The sequence below is a fragment of the Pezoporus flaviventris genome, unplaced genomic scaffold, assembly GCF_033815535.1.
Source record: "Pezoporus flaviventris isolate CSIRO_AGI_PZ_B2104156 unplaced genomic scaffold, CSIRO_AGI_Pfla_v1 ptg000005l, whole genome shotgun sequence".
In the NCBI taxonomy this organism is placed as follows: Eukaryota; Metazoa; Chordata; class Aves; order Psittaciformes; family Psittacidae; genus Pezoporus; species Pezoporus flaviventris.
This window is the reverse complement of record NW_026892553.1, coordinates 13419578-13443428: the sequence shown is the minus strand read 5'-3', so window position 1 is coordinate 13443428 and position 23851 is coordinate 13419578. Positions and strand designations below refer to the sequence as shown.

At 36.3% G+C, this 23851-nt stretch overlaps 1 protein-coding gene across 1 annotated transcript in view; it reads left to right on the top strand.

Moving 5' to 3' along the window:
* The window catches only part of TENM1 (teneurin transmembrane protein 1), a 579532-nt gene that overhangs the window by 45783 nt on the left and 509898 nt on the right, over nucleotides 1–23851 (top strand). The window lies entirely within an intron of this gene.

Here is a 23851-nt window from a genome sequence, read left to right as displayed (position 1 = left end):
TATCCAAATCCTGTTTCCCTATTCTGCTATCACTTATAAAAGTTTTGCTGGTTTACGTTTGCTTACCTTTCCATGCAATCATTTTGTGGATTTTAAGGTTAAATAGCCCTATCATGGTCAATTTGTCGGTTTTGCTGTGTAACACAAACCCAGAATTTCCTGCAGTAACTTTCATCACGTATAATGTGGTCCCTGGTTGATTTAGAGCTTCATATTTTTCAGAGATATCGATTACTGATTTGGAGACTTCAAGTGATGGAGAATTCAGCACACCTGTAGGTAAATTGTTTTAAGGTTTGATTATCCACATAGTAAATTGTGTTTTATTTGTAATCTAAATCAGTTCATCTTCAGCTTCCAGCTACTGGGAATTAGATATTGTAAATTCAGCAGTGATTTAACAAAGCTATGCAGGAAAAATCATCCTTAATTCATAGAGCAATGAAAAAGATTTCTGTGAGAAAAGATGCACTTTTCAGGGAAAAAAATTTAAAAGATTGAAAAGAATCTATGGTGAGCAATTATAAATATGAAATGCGTTGCAGCTGCCTAGCACCAAACACTGCAGGGGAATGTAGGGAGGTGAAATCATCTTTACCTCTCTCTGCTAGTCTAAGCCTATGATGTAAAGCTAAAATGTAATTTGCTAGTTGATACTGACTAATGGGAAGACAGAATTTTCCTTAGTATGAAATACATAGTGTCCCAATGCCATCGTTGAAAGGGGCAGCCTTAGCATCCTGAACAGGGAAGGAATGCAGATGCCATGTCATCCAAGTTTTATGTCCTCAGTAGATTTGCTAAGCTTCACAGTTGAACTAAATCTAACCCTTGCTGAATTGCTCTCTGTTGTGCAGTCTACACTCAGAAATGTATTTCAAATGTCCCCAAGACTTTGCTGTAGGAAAAAGAAACCTTATTGAGTCTAGAAATGCTTGAACAACTCTAATTTTAAGGATTAATGTAAGCAAGTTTGATTTATCAGCAAAATGTGCCTCACATCGGCTGTTGAACCAATGGACAATCCATCGGGCAAGGGAGAAAATGAAGACCATTAAATCATTTTATGTCCCTTTTAACTGTCATCTTACCCTTTCCCTACCATGTGAGTGGTGTTGTGACAATATTTGCTGTATTCAGTCATTCACAGACTGTTGCGTATTACATTTGTTCTGAAACCTGCTGCCGCTGGGGAAGAAAACAAAGCAAAACAAAATCATTGCCACAGGTCAAACTTTGAGGAATCCAATTTTATCAACAGAAGTCTGGAATTCACAAGCTCTAATCTGATGTTTCAAAGTCCCCAAGGTGTAAGATGAATAGAAATTTATCTTACTTTTCTCCCAAAGTAGAATTTGTAATTTAAATCTGAAGATGATAAAATTATTTCATTCATGTCACACTCACAGACTGGCTTCCCTGTCCACACTGTCTTCTCCCCTCTCGCCCCCAAGTCTTTCTGGTATTCTAACACAGAACTCGTAGTTCTATAGGGAATACAGTATTAAGCATTGGTCGCCTTTTGTTTTCTCCTACGACAGGTAGAAAGAGTTGAATGCCTTTGCACTAGAAGTACAATAAGCTGTTATTCAAAAAGTACATGTAGCAAAATCATATATAAATAAAATATGGTTTGTCTCTGACATAAAGTATATTCTTCTCTCTGCAAAATATCAGTTGTATAGATTCCTGTAGTAAGAAATAATGTTGGGGCAGTAGGCAGTCTCTAGCTCTAGTGTAAATCAATGCACTCTGTTCTTACCAGGTTTAGGAAACATGCTTTTGCGGATAATGTTCACTAAAACTTAGTAAACTAGTGCAGAGAATTATCAGTGTATTTTTAAAAACTTTGTGTTATCCTGCCCTTCTCACTTAAAAGCATTAATCTTTCATGTTTATATAAAGTATTGAAATGAGGTTAAAATGTGTATGCTCACTCCCTAAGGATAATTTCCTAAGCAATAACCTGGTCACTAATGACTAAACCCAACCAAAAAAACTTTTCTGACATTATGAGTTGATACAATTGTTTCATAAAAGGCTATGCTCCATTAGAATGTCTTTCTCAGTCATTGTAATTGCATTATGGTTCTTAAACTAATCAAGATGTTAACTATAAAATAATTCTCACTGTACCTACAGTTCTGGAAACATCAAAGGCACAAACAGAACACTGTCTTTTTTGTTATTGAGGCTTTCCAAATTCAAAGTGTAGGAGCTGCAAGTAGGGGGAAAAGAGACAAAATATATTCTGTTTTCTAAAGAATTTAACAATTTCTGACCACAAGTCATGATAATGAGTAAAGCATTTCAGTCTAACTTAGTGAGCTCTTTCTGACATTTTAAACTGTTTAGGGTCAGTTTAGGTTGGGGTTTTTTGTTTGTTTTTTTTTCTTTTTCTTTTCTTGTTTGCTTGTTTTCTTGATTATTTAGCTTTGTTGCCTATTTTCCCCAGTTAGGTTTTTGCTAGGGCATATGGATATCGTATTCCACCCCAACTGGTGCTTAAGAGGACACATGTGACTCCTTAGCCTGGTGGTAGTCTGCATCATTTCCTGCTTAAAAAGATTAAAAGGGCTCTAGAGTTTCTGTGCTACTGACTTGCCTTTATTCTTCCTGCTGTGTAGTCTGATTCACAGGTAAAGCAGGAGGAAACGCTGTCTCTATCAGAATAATTTTAGGCTTTAAGAAGTGATACCTTGTCATGATTTCGAAGCGATTTCTAAGCTGCCCTTTGCATGCTCACTTAGAAGCTATCCCTCCTGGCTTTGGCTTTTCAAGACGTTTATTTTATTCAGATGGAAAAGATAACATCCCAGCATCAATATTGAAACTCTGTGCCTGGATTCTTGACTTAAAGTTGTTAAGATTCACAGAATCATCAATGTGTACTTCACTTAATCAATTTTTTAGCAACACAGAATCAACAGTTAAATGAGAAAAGCTTTTCCAGGATCACAGCCCCCTCCTCCTCATTATGAGAGTCAGTCTTACATTACAGAAATGTTAAATCCTATTTGATTTCCCTTTCATGAAAGAGTGAGCTGTCCCAGGTGTAACCTTTCATTTTGCTGGATGAGGAGGACAAGTGCTAAAGTAATGAGATAATCCAGAAGCATTGTTTTTGTATTGGTCATTTTACATATATTTGGGGACATTATGTGTTTTCCTTAGATTATGCTCTTTTGCTAGTCCAGCCCACTGCTGACAGAGCCAAACAGCTATTCAAGGTCAGGCAGTTCCTTAGTTTCAAACTTTTCTTTGGCTCTTTTCCCATTGTCATTTGAATTAGCCTTAGCTCATCAACATAGCTTTTAAAAAGTGCCACAGAGATCATGGTTTAACGAACTGAGAAATGAATGTGTTGACCTTACAGTTTTAAAGGGGACCACAGCACGGTTTTGCTCATGGCCTCATTGGTCTCACTGTGGAATAGCACCTTCATGTAAATGTATTTTTCCACAGCTACACTCCCATAGTTTAAAGATATCTCTCAATTAGTTGAAGTATTCTCCTTTTAGAGCTCAAACATCTTGGACTAGGTTAGCTGAGTAGTGTAATTTGCTGGGGACTTTTTTATCAGGTCATTGAACTTTTAAGCTATGTAAAAGCCAGTGTGTTAGAATTCCGCAGTGAAAGATTATTTAAATATTTGTATTTGAATATTACCTAAATCTGAGGATTTTGCAACTGCTCACTTCTCATTTCCTGACAAAGCACTCCGGCACTATTATACAAAGAGCTTCCCTGGCTGCAGTGGGAAGAACTGTAAAGAAAGGAGAGCTAAAAACAATCAACCCCAAACCAAAACACACTTCAGCTCCCCAAGGGAGTCACAACAGAGTAACTTCAAACAAGACCTTGAATTCTTGTCTCTCAGCCCTGGGCTCAGCTGGTGGGCATGCATTCTTTTTTAACAATTTGATTAGCAAGTAACCCTCTGTCACAGGATCATTTGGACATATGTGCCCCTACTCTTGTCTTTGACCTTTATTAGTTGGACATTGCTAATCATGTTAATTTCCTAGGAGCCTTTTCATTTAAATTAATTTCAGTGCAGCTTGCATGGTGTCCATGCATAGTGGCTTACACGGCAACTTCCCTATACTGGGAGGAATTGAGCATGCTATATTTCACGTTTAGAGAAGTATGAAAATACATGATTTAATTCCATTCATTTAGATTGAAGTTCAGTAGGGTGTGTGCATTCTGGTATAATAGTTTGACTGTGGTGTGCAAACCTTTCTTTTGCTTCCTCTCCCTATTCATAATGTGATTTGCAAAATAATTCCCTAAATTCTGGGCTGCATTATCTCATTAACATAATTATCTAATTTCTTGGTTTTTGAATTACAGTAGATAAGTAATAATAGTATCAGTTTATTTGCACATCTTCTTCTGCGATTTGTGATCACAGTAAACAGATTAGAAATGTGCTTTTTGTTTTTTGTTTCTTTTTTAAAGGAGGGATTATTAAAATAGAATGACAATGTGGCCCATTTATGCATTTGTAAAACACCCAGGAGATTCCAGCTGGGGACTGCAGCATCCTTTCAGGCACCTACCTGCAGTCTTGATTTCTAATAAGGCTTCCTCTTCACAGGAGCTACTTCTACTATATTTGGACACCATAAGAGACATTTAATACCAATTTATCCTTTAATTTCAGGAAACTAAAACCAGATTAGCAAAGGATTTTAGTCCCTACAGAGACAGGTCTCAGGCACCTACACTGATGAGTGGAGAAAATGTGCTTATGTGAAAAAAATAAAAATGAATCAGAGTTTAATTGTAGTTACAAGCTCACTTCCTGTAAATATTTAATGTATGAATTGTTTGTACTGGCATAGATAATCTCCTAGCATCCAGTCAAACTATTTTGCATATAGCATGTTCTGTGTCTTTGAAGGATTCTCCTGTAAAGAGAACTCCTTTTCAGACAGATCTTTAGATCTGATTTGCAATTTTTAACATGTTATTGTTTGCCACATAAATATTAGTGCTATAAAATACAATAATATTTAACTCGGGAACCAATTAAGATTATTACAATTTTCAATTTTATCAGAATTTATTTTGTCTTCATATTAAAGCTGCTGTTATGCAAGTCCATGCAAGGAGATCCTAAGGTGGTTTTGAGAGATCTAAACCACCACCTTTTTCGATAAAGAATTAGCTCTAATTAAACACATTTTCTGGAACCTAAGTATGGTTTAAAACATGAAAGGATACTTTCAAGAACAAACGAGAAGGCATAAAATATATTGGCTATATTGTTCTCTTCCATTCTTCATCCCAATTAGAAAATATGGCAGTGATCAAAATCCATTTAATATAACTCTAAACCCTGGCAGTTTCTAAGATCCTTACTCATCAGATATTAGAAGAATATTATCATTGCACTTCCACCTTGTGAGCAGGTGGTGGGTGTGGGATATATTGTTTGCATAAAGGAACGCAGATAGGTAAGAGCAGCAAGGGATGGGTTATTGCTCCTTCCCCCCTCCCTCCATAAGTTTCTAAGTTTCAGTTTACCTAGCCATGGCATTTTTTTATCTGAATCAGGTATGTTTTATTTTAAGTACATGGTTTATGCCTCTCGTGTGATTCTTCAGTTCTAAAAGAAATTATTTTAGAAAAGGAAAGATTCTCTGATTTTGTTCAGCTGTGTTAAAAGACATCATAATTTAACAAAGCTATAAAAGACCTTCTGAAATTTCCAGTGTCAGTTAAAAGTGAATATGGAAGAAAACTCTTCAGAAAGCAGAGACCTATGAGACTTTTTTTCTTGGCTAAATTGTTTGCTCTGTAGCTATTTGATACGTACATGAAACAAGAGTTTTTCAAGGATATTTAGCTTTTTTTGTTGGTACCGAATCAGATTATCTGAACTGATGAAAGGTGTCTCAGCCTTCACCACACTTTATGGTGTGCTGAAGAAGAAAAAACAATAGAAGGGGGAAGCATGTCATTGGTAATAGCTGAGGGGAGGGTGTGTGGTGTGTGTAGGCACAACTCATATTTTGAACTGATTTCAAGCTGATTTTCACTGAAAGCCTAATCTTCACAAGATGTGGGAGAGCTCAATAAGTGTTTCTTTGAAAACCTCTCTAAAAGTAGGATTGTAAAGGCAAAACTGACAGGTTTCTGGTGGCAGTACTGTAATTTGTTTAACTTCTGCTAAAGCTTGTTTACATAATATATACAGTCTATAATGTACTTGTGGTTAATCTGCTCTTGAAAAGAATTGTATTAACTCCAGAAATGTTTTAAATAACGTCATAGTCACGATGGCAAGCAGAAGGATGAGTGACATTTCCTCGTAAATTCTATACTTCATGAAGATGCAATTAGGTTAATATACTTGGAGCAAAGGAAGGTCCAGTGGTGGCCTTTGGGAAATGAGGAGCTTGTGTAGAGCAGTGGTGACTGGTGGAAATCTGAGTGCCAGAAATTGCTCCATTCTGGTTTTCTGCACATACTGCAATGTTGGCTAATGGCAATGAAATGTTAAGCAGTGCATTTGGATTTCTGTAATATCAATCCAGCATTCAGCAATGTCATTCTTGAGCTAAATATTTTCTCTTGTGCGAAACAAAAAAAGAAATAAGAATGCCGAAAGCAGGGGTTTAATGTATTAAATTGAGCATTGCAGGGAAATTAGTGATGGGAAACAAAGGCATGTCTTGAACTGCACAAAATATGGGGCATTTTAGATGATGTTGGTACCTACAGACCAGGTAGGTTTCTGCTGCCACAGTCCAGATGGAAAATAGATGATTTTCTGCACTCAATGAACTGTTAGTCTCTTTACATGTATTCCCTGGAAACATATGAAGAGAATAGGTTCCATCTTTCCTGATACAGATTCAGACTACCTTCATATTTCATTTACGTGATTGTATTTAAGTCATAAATGTAGGATATGCGGTTAATTACGAAGATTTATTTTGCTTTTCATGTAACATAGACTTATAAAGGGATATGAAAGAGCCATAGTGATAGAAGCTGGTACTCAAACACACAGATTTTGAGATTGTTGCAAAACTTGAGGTAAATATTTAAATTTAGGTATAGGATTTGTGTACCTTCATCAGGGCAAAACATTGTAAAATGCTTTCCTCTTATAAGAGTAAAGAGAGATTATTACTTAAGATCATTACTTAATGGTTCTTTGTTGATGTGGGAGATATCCAAAGTTATACTGGAAATTCTGATCGTATCCTGTGGCATTTCACAGCCCAGAGGATTGTGTCTCTTTGATTTTTTTAAAACAAAGACACAGTTAATATTTTATTGTGTTTTGAATCCTGCTAAACATCAAATGTACCTATTCCATATCTATTTGTTTGCATTATGTCTTTTTAAAGTGGGCATCAGTAAAGGGATGAAATAAGCCTCTTCTAACTTCCGTGGAAAGCTTTTGATGCAATACTATCCTTAAACATATTTTTTTAATCTTCTGGATCAAGGAAAATATCCTCATGAAAGAAATGATAATATTTGAGAGACTTTTCATTCAAAATGTGTCTGACAGGACTAAACATAACATTTGTAGAGTCTTACCTCACTGGAATAAATATGAAAGAATCTGACAGTACTTCTGTAAGTGAATTGCCTGATATTTGTATACATCATTGCAGTCAAATAGAGTGCATGCCTTGGAATACTGTTTCTGATGTCCAGTTATATTGAAAATGGAAATTCTGTTATCCAAATTAATGAACAAAAGGACTTGCAGAATGTCACTGTTAGATAAAAATCTTTATGGACGCTCCTGTCTGAAAACTGCATTGCTGTTGATACTCTAAGAGGAATTTGTTGTAACAGCTTGACATAGGGTAGTAATTTCTTGAGTAGTATTATTTGAAAGAGCATAAATATAGAGAAGTACTGTCTTCCTTAACACAAATAAAGGTTTCAATATAAGTGATTTTAAGATGCAATGGCAGTGTATCATAGGTATAACTGGTTTCTTAGTGCTTGGATTATAAGACCCTTCTAATTCAAAATTAGTGTGGAAATCTGGCTCAAAATGAATAATATAGTCAGTGTCAAAAATAATATCCTGAGATTATGTGACCAGTGTCTTCAGCTTTCCTGCATATGTAGTACACAAGAAATTGATTTTGGATTTCACTGGATATGGATAGATGATACTACCTAAATTGTATCCTTTGAGAAATAAGGATTTGAACATCTCTTAGACCCTGGGCTCATCCTCTGAAGAGAAGTGAATTTTTATTTATTTTTTTAAAGAGTATATAATTGGAAATTGATTTCACTTCTTCCACAGAGGGATACAAAATCAAGGCTTTGATCTGTGCGACAGAGAGAAGAAAGTCTGATGCAAACCTTAGCTAACCTTGCATACATTTTCTACAAAACACATAATTAAGCAAATCTTATTTACTTTAGCAATCTGCTACAAGCTTTTTTCCCAGTGAACAAATGTGAAGGGTTGTATGATAACATGGACACTTTGATTGTACATGAAGTTGCATTCAGGTCTTTGTTATCCTCTTTTTCTTGCAGGAATCTCTAGTGATAATATTTTTCTATAGGTTCTTTAATCTGGTATTTGTCTACAAGACTTACACTCTCACAAACCCATTAACCACTAAGAATTTAAGAATTTGGGATCAACAGTATGAAATCCTGCCAGTTGTTTGAGTCCCAGTTAAATGTTTGTCAATAAATGTATAGTATCTATCCAGAATTTAAGTCAAGTACTTGAAGTTTGTGATTGCTAGAAAGGCACCTTATCTACTGTGTCACTTCAGAGGCCATTGTTTTTATAAATTATACAGATAATTGAATAACCCCCCAAAAACCATCAATTCTTTTTTACAAGCAAGGGCTACATCAGAAACATAACTGAAGAAGAATGTTATATTAGCCTGTCTTACAAATGTATGCTAATTAAAGAGCGAAGGGACAGTCTTTTAAAAATCTGTTTAAGGTCAATAGAGACCTCATGTTTGTGGAAACAGCAGCTTCTTTCCATGGTGGGTGGTTGGTTGGTTTGTTTTTAAGATATTTCTGTTTTATATAAACTTCACTAGTTGCTACAGCTCCAAGGCAGAGCTGATTCTAGCTAACTCTCTTACAGCTGTTAGCTCATTCGGAACAGTGGAAATAAACAGTGTTAAAAGCATGTTGTTGCTCGTAGCAGATATATTTACTAAGGCTTAACAGCTTTTTATTTTTTTAGGTTTATGAGGATGTTGTTTTAAACAAATTCATAATAAATAAGGTGCCTTAATTTGTCCAGTTGCTCAGTAGAAGTTCTTTATTCTATGGAATGTTTATCCAGACATGGATGTTTATAATTGAGGAATAGATAATAAAATAGTTGAGGTGCAAGCAGCCTATCCCAAAGGTCTGTGGCTTTGGTAATGAATTTCAATGACCAATTAACTCTGCCACTGGGTAAAGTGGAAGAGATTACAGTGGTTTTTCAAGCTTTTTTTCTTTCCTGACAGTGTAGTTTAGATACATGGTGATTCAGAAGTAGTTGATAAACTGCTAAAAAATAAGAAATACGATCAATAAATGACACAAAAGCTGCTAATACTGGAATTACCCATTCTTGTGTGTAATCAAAATGCATTTGCCTGACTCTATCCATTAGAAGTTGGAATAATCCTTTGTAACTCTGTATGCTTCTTGAGATGCAGTAAGGCAGAGTTGAATTATTTTAGTATTGTTGACTATGTGTTGCTGAATGCTTGACCTTTCGAGCCTGCAGGATGATTTCTTGAAAACTAATGTGTCTTAGTTGTTGGCCTCACTGTCACTCTGACACTGAACCGTGGCAAAAAGGAGCAGCCCTGTCAGATGAGCTACATGGCTGGAGGGCAGGATTCGTTCCTCTTGGGTAAGAAGGAAGAGCCAAGCTGGGATGTAACTGGGGTGCTGCAACATGTAATGTCAGGGTGGAATGGGTGGATGAGTTACGCTACCTTTTGTCAGCTCCAGTCTAATAGTTTTGTGGAGTACAAGTAACTAGCAAAGGCAGTTGTTTGGCATGTAAGCAGACAGCTGTAAGAATTACTGAATTAGACCTAAACCATTTCTAATTGATACCAAAGCGGCTAGGATAATCTTCACTTTTGCTTTTGAACAACTGTAAAATAATTTTATCAATAGTAAAATAATAATAATATTTACCAGTGTCACTAAAACAGATGTGAAATGGAGCCCCATAATTCTGCTGCTTTTTTTATCTCTTCATAAAGTAATAATATTTTATTTGTCCAGATAAATTCAGCTCCAAACTCTTAAAAACTGATTTACATTTTTAGCATAGAGAAGTATGTTTTCTAAATTTGCTTTTCAGTCCTCCTTTTTGTAAGGTCATATGAAGTAAAATCATGTCAGCAGAAATATGTTTGCAGAGTGGTGGGTTTTGATTATTTGCATTTAGAGATATGTATTTAGTCTGATTTTCTAACTCTCGGATCTCTCTATTTCAAACAGTGCTAAACAAATAAATTTTTTTCTTATATTTAATACTTTGCGCTAGGGATTGACCTTCATTGAATTCCTAGATTTTGACATTCTTTGGATGTTAAATGTTCTTCTTGAGTATTCAAGCGTCGATACCGTTTTCAAACATCTCTGACGGAGCTTTTGGGTTAATGCATTCGCTTGTATATTTTGGAAGGAACATGAAACTAGATATGTTAGTTATTTTAAAATAACCAAGTTTTATGTTTTGGTTCCTTGTTTGCAAGGAGCATAGACTAGATGGTAAAAAGTAAACCACTGTGTGCAGTGGTCAGGAGTGGTTCACAGGAGCTTGAATACATAAGCTTAGATGAAATAACTTCAGTAACATTAAATATTGTTAAATAAATGATTCCCCATTTGAGAAATGTAGTCCATGTTCTCACTCAGTAATTGGATAAAGCCAAGTTTCTGCTCACTCACAGTTTTATAGCAGGTGATGGGAAAGTTCAGTTGTGCTTCATGGAAAAAGCAGTGCAAGGAAAGCTTGGCTGTAAACACTTTGTGGGAAGGAGTTTTGTGACTGAGGAAGGTGAGATGAAATCTCTTCATCTCCTGGAGCTAGAGGGCAAAGGAAGGTTACTATTTTGTGTTTAAAAGCTTCAGTTTGTTAATGGATGTTTTCCGTGGCCAGGAGAGAGACAGACAGAGAAAGGGTAATTGTTCTATTTGTTTTGAGCACTGTGTTGTTAACACAGTGCTTAGAGCAACGAAGAAGAGGCACAAAAGCAATCTTGTTATTTACTTTTTGCTGATGTGATGAACAAATAAGTATGTTTAATGTTGGATAAGTAGGCATTAAGAAAGGACATTGGAGAGGTTTATTTTGGAGGGTTTTAATAAATCAACAAAGCAGTGTGATGTAAGTATTTTGGATGTTAAAAACAGTTTTTATTCACTAACAAACTGTGTCCTTGCTTGGATTAAAATAAGTGTTTTGATAACAGAAAAGCTTTTTAGCATAACAGGATGGTTAACTTGGGTAAATCTTGTCAGTTCAGGCATTGGGAACATAATCTCAATAAGAATTTTAGATCAAGAGATTAAAGTCTCTTTTGGCAAGTTATTGGAAAAGGAATTAAATTTCAGTTTCATTGGTACAATAGCAGGACTTGAGTTTGTGTAATTTTCCTCCTTTAGTTTTGCTGTGAAAGTGAATTCCAATTGATTTGTATGTCTTCTGAGAAGTGGTAGGTAACAAAGAACTCACCCTGCCAATTTTGTACTTATTTGAAATGGACACATCAGAGCTCAAACGACTGGCAGTGCCTATGAATGGCACTGCTTTAAAATATGGATATTTTCTCTCTGAAAAGTCATTATAACCTATAAATAATAGGTGAAAAGATCTATAGCCCTTCTCTCATTTACACACCAACAGAGGACATTCCGATACTGTTAAATCAAAAAGGAATCAAATATCTGCATGTAGATGTCTAGTAAACCAGCTTCACAAAAAATCTAAATTGAATTACAGCCTCTAAGTTTTACTGCAAATAGAAGCCCCAAGAACTTCAGTTATGCCAGTATCTCTTTGAGTATACTTTTTTTTTGCAGACTTTTCAAGCATAGCAGCACAGAGCTGGATGTATTGGCACTTAATCTTCCAGAGACCCTATGATCTGGGAGTATCCTCAAATTAGGAAATCACTGTCTTTATAGCCTCTTAAAGGGAACTTGGTGTGATGCAGAAATGGCCTCATATAAAAACAGATCTTCTCTTGAACTTTTAATATACGAATTCTTGCTGTATTTTAGCTGTATGCCAAAGTTAGTGCTCCACTGCACAGAAGAGGTTGCATTGCCACTGATGCCTTGCTCATTGTGTCCTGAGGGAGGTGGTTAGACGCTAAAACACATTGACCTGTTTGTTCCTTGCTTGCCAGTAAAAAGATATGTGACTATGTAACTTATTTTTGGTACCTACACTTCCCCATTTTTGCTGAGTCTGCAAGTCTCTGTTTCTTCCTAGTTATTATCACACCCCTGGGAACAGCTCTACCAGCAGCAACTACAAGTGTGAGCATTTTCCATAGGTATTTGTCCATGAAGTGGATACTGTGTTTTAATATCTTTGGCTTGTAATTGTAACAGTGGATTTTGTCCCTGCAGTTGAAGCTTGGAAGAATTTGTAGATTATATTTGCTTAGTGACATACACCAGGAAAGCATTCTGTGAAGATTTAGCCTTTTATGGGGCTTAGTATTTACTAATTAATAAATCTATTAATTGTGTGTCAGATAAAGCAATCATCTGTTCAGTCTCTCACTTGCAAAAAGAAACTTTTTTTTTTTCTACCAACAATGGTCTTTTTAAGTTTTTGTTTGGCACCTTTATTGTGTCTACTGTCCTCAGCATTCCTGGCCTTCCTATGCAACAGCGGCATAGAGAATTCTCTTTCTAGTATTACAGCCATCTGTCAGGGATAATGAGCACCAGCAAAGCAGTCTCAAACCAACTACTTGGAAAGACCATCTTGAACATACCATCAACTGATAGAAGCAATTATTGGTATGATGCAGCAGAACAGAAGAAAGTTGTGACCCTGTATAAATACTAATTTTATTGGAAATGCATACACTTTTAAAATTTGTTCTAGCTATATTGAAAAATATCCTCTACTTCTGTTTAAACTTTGTAGTGTTTGTGGCTTTATTTGCTTTGAGTTCTGTAAAGTCTGCAAGTGGAGTAAGTCAGAAGCACTTACTATCTGTAACTTCTTTTGCTAGAAGCTGAGACAACAAAGGATTCATCTTCCCTTTTTCTGTGTGAAACTGGACATTTCAAACATACTTTGAGAAGAAGCAGGCTTCTGGTACCACTCCAAACCTATTCCATCTTTTCTTTGTCTAAAATTTATCCTACAAGTGAAGCATGTGAAGACTTTTTGAAATACAAGTCAAAATATATAAACTTCATAGGCTGACCATTACTCTTGACAAAATGGTAATGGAAAAACAGTATAAAATAACTTGATTAACTTTCAGTTTTCCTTCCTTACATCTTTAATCATGCTACAGCTCAATATACTTCTCTTTCTTTACTGTGTGTGAGGCAGGTAAGGGCATCAGAACAGCACTTAAGTGTTTCTAGAGGACTTTCAGCCTTGTACCTATTTCAGAAACTTCAGGATTAGCCTTTTTTTTTTTTTTTTTTTCAATCTGGCAAAAGTAGATTTTTCTCCTCTGTATTTTATCATGTGGTCAAAGATAATGCCTTCGTGACAGTAAATCAATGAGGCCATTGTTATTTATTTACCTGAAGAATAAAGGTGCATATCACAGGCTTGCAACTACCTGGGGAGGCACATCCCTCTGAGCTTTCATCATTTATGATTCACACAACTGCACTTTATTTTGGTTTTCATCTGTCTCACCGTAGTCACAAGTTGCTCTCAGAAGCTTTTCACAAGCTGCTTTTTAAGGATTCTAACAATTTGCTGAACACCCTTATTTCAGTCATAACTTCAATGTGCCTTAGCACTGTCAAATGTTTTATCACAGCAAGTGCAGTGAAAATTCCCTCAAATCCATGGCACATGAACAGACCCTCAGCAGTCCCTAATGAGATGTTCACTTTACAGAGTAGAAGGGAAGCTGAAATGTCAGTTCTGGCAGCTGAAAGGGTACAGTTAGTCCAGGATTTCCTCTAAGACAACTATCTGAGAGGGCAGATGTTTCAATAAAAATGTTAAAAGTAAAGCATCCCTTTTTTGCCCCAAAGTCCCTAATTAATTAGACCAGAGTTATTTGAGCTTGGTGGTGCTTCTCAATCCTACCACTGAACCACCTTGGGGCCTGCTCAAAACCAGACACTGAATAAATGGTAGGCGACTGCTCTGGAGTGATTCCAGGTAAAGAAATCATCACACCAAAGAGCTGTCTGGGGAGGGAGAAAATGCACAAATCAGAGAGACAGAAAGTAACTACAAGTTTTGGGTTATTAAATAGAGCTGATATGGACCTGTCTTGATAACAAGGACTGCTATTTACAGCCGCATCATATGTCATCAGGAGCAGAGCCAAACTTGGAAAGCCAAGAATGTGAATCATGAGGGGAAAGCTCTTTTTCCTTTTTTTCTTTTTTTTTTTTCCCCCTTCTCCCTTGTTTCAGATAAACAGCCATTAGCTCATTCCTGCTGTGTTTATTTATTTAATTGTAACTGGAGAAAGGCTGCAATGAAGGAGTAAGAGGTTTGTTTATTTGTTTTCCTCCAGAACTGTCTGGGAATGCTCTTGATGTGAGATCAGCTTTCTTGACAGCTAGCAGTATATAAACACATATGCCTGCATACAAAGGTCATTTGCTGCTGCTGCTGTTCAGTACTCTACTTTTGCACTGGGAAGCATCCTTAAAATCCCCAGGAAATATTGATGTTAATAATACAGATTGTCTCAAATGCATAGTGAGTTATTTTGTGAATGTATGAAAAGAAGATGCATCCTCATGTGTACATACAGTGCAATGAGTGATGCAATGCAACTAGAGTCACGTTCAGATGTCTGAAAACCCAGGGCTTTTGTATTGCTGATTTGGTCAATATTTATCTTGACAACAAAAGAAATGATTTCTCAGTTTTCTAATACAGCCCTTTTAGTGCAACAAAAAGAAGAGAGCTACTAAAACATTAGAGAGGAAAAGCGACCTAGTCATACAAAGTATATCACTAAAGCTTGTTCAGTATGAGTGGCTGTGAGGCCTCTAGTCTACCTGCATACTAAGAAGCAGTGCTAACGGTTTCAGAATACTATTCCACTTAGTGTAACTCTTTCAAAAGAAATTCTTATGAGATGTTGTATAGTTTTATCTCTGAAATAACAACTCTGTATTTGCAGAACTCTCTCTTGAAAGTCTTTTACCCTTTTCACACAAACCAGATTTCGGGAACTCTGTCTGAAAAGGTCTGAAATCAAATATTTATTTATTGGGGCCTGCTCTAGTGGTTGCCACACAGTGCTACTTGCAAGTAAAATTTACTGCAAAAGCTAAAAGTGGAAAATAAAAGTGATATTCCAAATATTAATCTGGATAAATTTTAACTTTTTTGTTGGTGAAAATTTAAGTCCAACTCTGACTTATTTGCAGGCCATGAGAAAAATCTTCATTTTCAGACCAGGTAGAGCTTCCTTTCCCATTAACTACTTTAACAGATATTCCTGACTCTGAATTTGAATACCCTGAAGAATAATGGCTATTTTGAGCTATGAAGTAGAAATAAACGTTAGTCTTCCTTCTGCGCGTAGATTTCTTAATATTTTTGAAATTATTTGTTAGCCAGATGAGGGAATTTTTTCCCCGATGAAGGTCAAATGATCTGATTTTAATTGGCAGTTCTTGCAGTGTGATCGTATCTGAAGAATGTGGCTGCCTTAATAAAATTTAACTAGGTTGGCAGTTTTTATCTCTGAAGCAATATGTCACCTTGTGAGCAAGTCTCTAATGCAGCTACAAGAGCATGCTTATTCAAGTAGATTTTAATTTCCTGATCTTTAAGATTGAAGCAGTATCCTTAAAGAGCATCTTAATAAAGAATTGTTAATAATTGCTTTATAAAATCTCCTACTCTGTGTTTTAAATTCCAACCTTTATTTTTCCCACTTACAAATTTCTAGTTTGACTGTGTAAGCCATTTTCACTCCCATGGTGTGTAGTTTAAGAATGAAATTAGGTCCCCATCTCATCTTCTTCCTTTGGCTATATTGTAGCCTTTTAATGTTTCTTTGGCATCTACTAACTGTATTGGGATCAAGTAAAAGTGTTAGGATGATAGACACTACTATAAGAAAATGGAAGAGATTTATACACAAAATATTACCAAAACATTTGAAGTGAATGCAGATATCTTCCTACTGTGCCATTCCACCAATCTAGGCCTGAAGAACTGCTTGAGCTCATTCCACATCTCAGGCTAGCTTGTGAAGTGTGGACCATCTGTCGCCTTTGCTTTACATCATTAGTCATCTATTTCTATTCAGATAATGCCTAGCAGATGTCTCTCTTTCTTCAGACCATTTCTTCAAGATCTTTAGCATAGAATAATAGTTATTTTTTAAGATCTTATGTGCATCTGCCAAGATTAAGTATCTCTTTAAGCTTGAACAGTTTTAACAAGTTTAACATGCATTTTCACTGCATCCCTTCCTTGTTTCCATTTCCATAAAGAAAGTAAATATTCGTAGGTTTTAAAATGTGAATTTTATTTCTGAGGCTTTCACCCACTCTCGTCAATGAGGTAGATGATGACAACATCATTCACAGCTTGGCTAATGGAAATATCTCTAAAGATAATATACCCTCCATGATGATTCTTCTCTCTGCTTGGTAAGCTTAAAGACAGCAAGCAAGAATTGGAAAAGCAAAAATGTCTTGCTGCAATCCTTTGTCTGCCTTGTTTTCTTCACTTAAACTCTCCTCTTGCAGAACTGCTGACGTCTTTGGCTGAACTTGTTTTGGACATGATACAGGGGTCTTTCATCAGAGCTGTAGCTAGAATGCCTTTTGCCCACACCGTTGCTTAGCATTCTAATACAAAAGATGTTGATAAGGGAAAAATAGTTTAGTGCCGCCTTTTTTCCTACCCTTCAATGAAATCATTCTTCAAGGAAGGCTGCTCAGTCCAAACTTATTTTTAACCACATTTTTCTGTTTTCTCCTGGTAAAAGAAGAAACCACCAATTTCAATAAGTGATCATGACCATCGCTTGCATAACAGAATCAACCTTTATTGTCATTATGTGGTGTTTCAGGCAAATATTGGCAGCCTTTTACATGCTTCCACTTGGTTGTGATTCAAAGCCATATGAAACTTCCCATTTCACATGATCTGGTATGAAATCATAAATGTGTTATGAAAACATAAATATATTTAATCATACGCCTGAGGAAATCTTCAGAGGAAGCTATATTACTATGAAAAACAGCTTGTACTTTCCTTGTATTGTTTTTTGATTTATTTTTTTGAGGAATAATTCATCTCAGTCCTATGGAAAAAAATATTACCTATTAAAAAAAAATTCATAGTGTAAAATTGAGCTGATTGAATAGTTGATTTATTTACTGTGAAATTGCTTTTCATTCATAAATATCATTGCTTGCATTCAGTAAAAATTGTCATTAAACATCCTTAACAAAAGAAGAAAAGCTTTTCATTGAAAGTATTAATTGAAGGCTTTGAATGAAATGTTTTATAGTCTCCTGCTCTTCCATTGGGAGGTACAAATATGTTTGTCTCAATGTCAGAACATGAAAATAAGATTGCAGTGAATTAAATCCATGAGGTTCTGAATCATGTTTTACATTTTCTAGCAGTTTAAGGGTGAAGAATTACAGTTCCAATTTCTCATCTTTAAAAAAGCAGTAATGTATGCAAATGCTATGATGTTCTTTATATAGTTTTATTTGCTTTATATTTATTGAAGGAAAAGAGTGTGCTGATCTGGGGCAGGAGAGGAGGACAGCAGGGACATTGAAAAGGTTGCGATCCCTGTGCTTGTCCTATCTCCTGCTTGGTTGACTCTCCCTGGGTCCCCCAGACCTGATTCCCCCAAGGCTGGAGTTGACAAGGGCAAGGCCACAGCCCAAAGCAGCATCCATCCCTTGGTGTGTCAGGGACGGGCTCCATCTGGCACCAGCAGGTGCTTTGTAGCACCCAGTGGATCTCTAAGCAGCTCTGAGTCTGGCTCATGGCAGTGCAACTTTCTCCAGTCACATGTCTCACACAGGGAGGACGTGTAATTCAGATGCTACTTAGCAAAATATTTTTCAGTTCTGACCTAAATAAATATTATTCTAATTGGATAGGCTTAATTGGTGTTTGGAGGCATACTTCTATTGGGAATATTTTTATATTTCTGTTTATAATTTATTCCCCAAATTTGTCTATTAACAATTCTTGGCATTTCTTTCATCTTCCTATGAATTTGTGTTTGAGAGCAAGGAACGTATATCTTTGTTCTCAGGAAAGAAAAGTTACTCTGAGTTTTACTTTGAAGCACCCAATGATATAACTGAAATGTCATGAATAATTTAAGCAAACATTGATGTAAATGTTACTAGAAATAATCAGGAAACTTTAGAGGTTGTAAATAAAACCAATTTAAAGATTAAAATTGATGCAACTTGCAATTCTAATTTTGTATACACACAAAAGTAGGACAAAATAGTATTCTGGAACATATGGGGATGGAACAAACAGCAGCGGCATTTGCGTGGATGATTCATTTGTGAGTAAAGAAACTCATCTTAATCCGGCTTGCATAAGTATAGCGGGAACACGGAATTTAAAAGCCTTTTAGATTTCATTGTAGTATTTTGGTATAGATAATGATTTAGAAGCACATATCTAAATGTAAATAGTTAATCTGTTTACTTCTGGTATGCTTCAGCACCCTAAACTGCTTGACCTAAATTACCTTGTTATTCTTGATTTATAATATTATGGATTATTTTATTCCTTGTCATTTATCCAAGGCTTCTCCAGGGGAATTATGTTGGTGCAGGTGGTGTTTGCCAACCATGACGCCACAAGCCTTTTGCTTTTCTTATTCTGGCATCCAAACCTTAGTTGGTTTCTTTTTCCTGTTGGTTAACCGTATATTTCAGTCTACTTTTGCTAAGCAGGTTTCATGCTTTTGGACACAGTCTCTATGTGTAGATCACAAAACTGGTATTTCACCTCAATGTTTTCATGTGTTTCACATGATTTTTTTATTTCAGTCCATGAGTAATGATTTGGAGCATAAGAAGGCAGGCAGCCTTGTCAGGTCCATGTTATGCAGCAAATGACCATGGTGTGGGTTCCCCAGGCAGCAGCTGGCAAAGTGCTATTGCAGAGATAGCAGTACTGCTATCTCGGTACTGCCCCATCCACAAAGATAAACATGGGACCTATGCACACAGAACAACGGGTTAATGGTGGCATGATTTGCCTAAAGAGTGTCTGAACAGTGATGCTCAAATCCGTATGTTATCTACAATCTTCTAGGTTACGCATAGTTTTAAGTAGATAAAAGAGGCATCTGTGGATAGGTTTTTTTTGACAGACTAAAAGGTATTTATCACAAATGCTGTAGAAATGTATGAATAAACTACAGTGAGAGTAATCATTTCAATCAGTTCAGTTGACTACCAGTCATTCTGTATCAGTACCATGAAAAACAGGTACATGGAGAGACAAGAAAGTTAATCTGTATGAGCAGGGATTTTAATCAACAGTAAAGAATAAGTTCATGCACTGCTTTTGGCTTTTTTTTTTTAACAGTATGGGGATGGTAGTGCAAAGCTATCGGATTCAGATATAATTGTGTTACTATAGTTTATTTCTCAACAGAAGAGACTATAAAAAAAAGACTTGAAAGATTTAATTGAAATAGGTTCTCTCACATTTAATACGGCCTAATGCTTTTAATTAATCTGAATATCCTTAATTACTTCTGTAATTTTTACCATGTGTAAATAGCTAATTAAAGTATTAACCACCATCAAATACAGTCTAGAATTAAATATATAAATGCTCTGTCCCTGATTAAGAGGATTACATGAAAAAATAGTTGAGTTTCAGGTATGAATGGTTTCTGAATGCAAATATGTACAGATTAACTGTGGTAAAAGTGGAAACAGATGAAGAAGACTTCTGTAGCTCTAATGGTGCTTAGAGAAGTTTGGAGGTTGTTCTAAACTTCACCTGTTTGTTACAATCCTTGAGAGACTGCCTGCCAGTGGAGATTGCTGGAATGCAATATATTCAGCCTCCTTTCCTGAGTTTCAAGGACCAGATGGTAGGGGACATAGTTATGACCTACATCCTCTGAGAAAACTTCCTTTCTCATTTTCAGAGTCATGCAAAAGGAGCAGAGAGCTTTTCTTGCTTCTGGAGGTTGCACTAAAGAATAGCCTCAGGTTTGTATGTGAGCCAAAACTGGATGGTAATAAATGCAGTGTAAATGTTTAAGGAGAATAATTTGACCTCTTCCTCATGATCAGCTTGGGAAAACTATCAACACATTCTCCATAAAGATATCCTTTGGCATCTCTGACTGTAATGAAATACAACACAATAAGCTTAGACCAACCTGGACCAGTAAATTCCCTTGAGTGTCTCTGTAGTGTGCTTTTTATCCATTACGACTTGTGGAACGAGCTCATGCTGAACTAATCCATTGCTGAACTAATCCATCCCTGCTCTGTGGCAAGGAGTTGCCATGATCAGGAACATAAGGGAATCTTTTAGCTAAATAATAAGGTGGTGTTTTCTTTTTTAATGTGGTGAAAGTAAAAGCTGCTTTTCAAGACTCTGTACAAAGAGTTTGCTTAAGGCGAAACCAATATCTTGCTGTCAGTTTCCAGTGTGTTTTGATTATGGGAATTCGAACTTCAAAGATTTTTCGAATTTTAGGTCACTGCTGCGTGTCCTTGTGTTACTTGTGACAGCATTTGAGCCTTAAAATCCTGTGCGCTAGAGATAATGAAATGAGATGTTTTAATATGTAGTACTATTATTATTTTTTGGTCTCCAGAAAGGCTTCTAAAGATAAATTAGACAATTGGCTCTTTCAGCAGACCCTTACTCTCAGTGGTCGTTCCAGGTTCTATTTCAAAAATGAGATGGTGCAGACTCATGAGTTGGCAAAGCTTCAAACCAGTAATGAAAAGCTGAAAAGCTCTTGTCTTTAAAATAGTCTCCAATATGGATAAAAGACATCTCTTACAATATGTAGAAAATCTCATCAGGTTTTGTCTTTGTTACTTTAATAGCATCTCAGATACAGTACGTTGTGCCTTCTGCATGTATGTTCCAAGGGCTTTTTTTATATGCTTTTTCCTGTTAATTAAAGTGGCCTGGACAGGTTATAGGTGCCTTCTAAATCTTTTATTATAGAGACCTAAACTGAGAATGGAAAAATTTTGCTTCTTGTTCTGGTACTACTTTGATGTTATTAGAGTGCTCACAAGTAGGAAAGATTCAATTGCAGTGCTCTTGGCAAACCTTCCCCAGTCCACAGTTATTCTCCATAGGTAGATTTACCACTGCTAGTGAGGCATGGCTTTTTGGGAATCAAGCAGTTTATATTTCTGTCTTGTGGTTTAGAGTTACTAGGCCCAGCTTCACATCTTAGTTCTACGGTTATGCGATTCAAAGAACAATTTTCTAATGTTTGCCCCAGTTGATTTTTGCTATAGCTCATACTCACTACCTCTAGTTCCCACCCATAATGACAAGGGAGCAGAATACCCTGTAGACTCTGTAAGTCAACTCTACAGCTTCTTTCTCCTGGCAGAGAAACAATATTTTAGCTAAGAATTGCGTACAAGATGTGGTGGGTTTTTTGTTGTTTTGGGTTGTTTGCTTTTCTCCCACCCAATGCAAATCAGGAACAGTGGCATCAGAAAGTATCATTTGGCTCATTAAGTATTTTACTGCTGCTTAACCATTAGACATATTTTATGGCTTTGCAGTTTAATTGATGGCTCAAGTTAAGTTACAAGCAGGAAATGAAGATTTTGATTAGCCTTTTACATAAACCAGCTTTTTATGGAAAATTATCTGTCTACTTTGAATATTGAACATTCTGTCCTTAACCATACTGACTGTTCCACTGGATGTTGCATTTGAGGTTTTGAACTTATCCCCTGAGATTCTGGAAATTGTGCATAAAAAAGTTCAATTTCCTTTGTCTTCATTGGCATTTTGACTTAATTAGCTAAAAAGGTAATATCTCCCTAAAGGATGTATAATTATATTGGTGTCATTTTTGCTTAGACTGGCGGCATATATTGCAGATCTGTAAGTTTTATTCTGAAGTGTGCTTGAGATTTTTGGTTATGCTTTCAGAATCATAAGATTCAATTCATGCACATTTATGAACTTGTTATTTCTGGCATCCTTTAGAGAACTGAACTGCCTTCCACATCAAAACAATGACGATAATCTAGCATGAGATCTCTCATCCTTTTTCCATCAGAGGAAGGGTGTGGATATTCTGATGGAATCAGAGGTAGGATGGCTTACACCCATCACTGCATAGCTGCCTGAATAGATGTGATAAAGGTGCTTTGGAATGGATTGTATCTCACAGGGGTATCTCCTCTGTATTACCCCCAAACTATTGATTACAGAAGATGGAGAATGTTAAGGGAATGATACAGAGGACTGTGAGGGTAAGAATGCCTTGTGTAAAGCAACTCAATGCTCTGCTAGAGAACTGGTTATGTCAGGGCCTGTGCCACAAACCTCTTAAATCATACAAGTTAAAAAGGATTTCGCAGATAGCCACCAACTGTCTGGTTTTCATTTTGTTTGCTGTCTAACTTAATAATTGGGGTCTGACTCAAAGAAATACTGGGTGCTGACACCCTGTAGTGCACTGGGAGCTGTGCAGTAACAGAAAATGCTATTATGGAAACAACAAGGTCCTGCATTCTCAAAATCTGCATCTAAAATGAAGATGTTTTGTTTACCTGATGCTTATTGTGCTTCATCCCTAAAATGGGAATAACATAGCTGTTTCTTCTACCTGGGTGTGTCATGAAAATTAACTCATCCCTTAATTAGTAATTGCATACTATCATTATAAAGAGCCATAAAAAGAATTGGAATGGATTCCTTCCAGTTGTCTTCAAAGCAAGTGCTAAGCAGTGTATGAAGTGAGCCTTTTATTTTTCCTGGCAGAGCACACTGAAAAGGAGAAATTTTGACATGGGTCCCTGGAAGTAAATTCAGTCTGTGATGATAAATGGAGCTGTTTTCTCCAAAGACTTTGTATTTTAAAGATTACTCTTAAAATTTGTTTCTTCTGAAACATCACCTTTCTGGCCTGAAAGTTCTAAAGTTTATCTTTGAAATCATTTAGCACACTTGAGCAAAACTCCTTCTAGTTTTGGGTTGGGTTTTGGGATTTTTTTTTTTTCCTACAGTGTAGGAAACCAGCAGACAATACTGACCACATTTCATTCTTTACACAGGGATGCACTTTAGAGCTTGAATCTGTGTAATTAGATTTAATGAGCAATTATGTGCCTTCTAACTTTGGAAAATAGAGTGTCTCCTAAATCTAGTGATAAATGCATACAAAACACATGCAAAAGGGAGGAGAGAAGGAAAGGGAAAGAGAAACTGCACTAGCACTTAACCTCACCTCCTGTCTGATGCGGCACATGTTAGAGATATTTCTTTTCTTCCACACAGGAAGAGCTTGCTAATAGAAGACCATTTGGCAAATCAGGCAGTAATATTTTGCTCATACATCTTTGTAAATAGGTACAATGCGAGCTGATTTAAAATCCCCATGAGAATCAGCAGTAGGGCTTTCTTAGTAATGCTAACACACAAACACTGACAGAA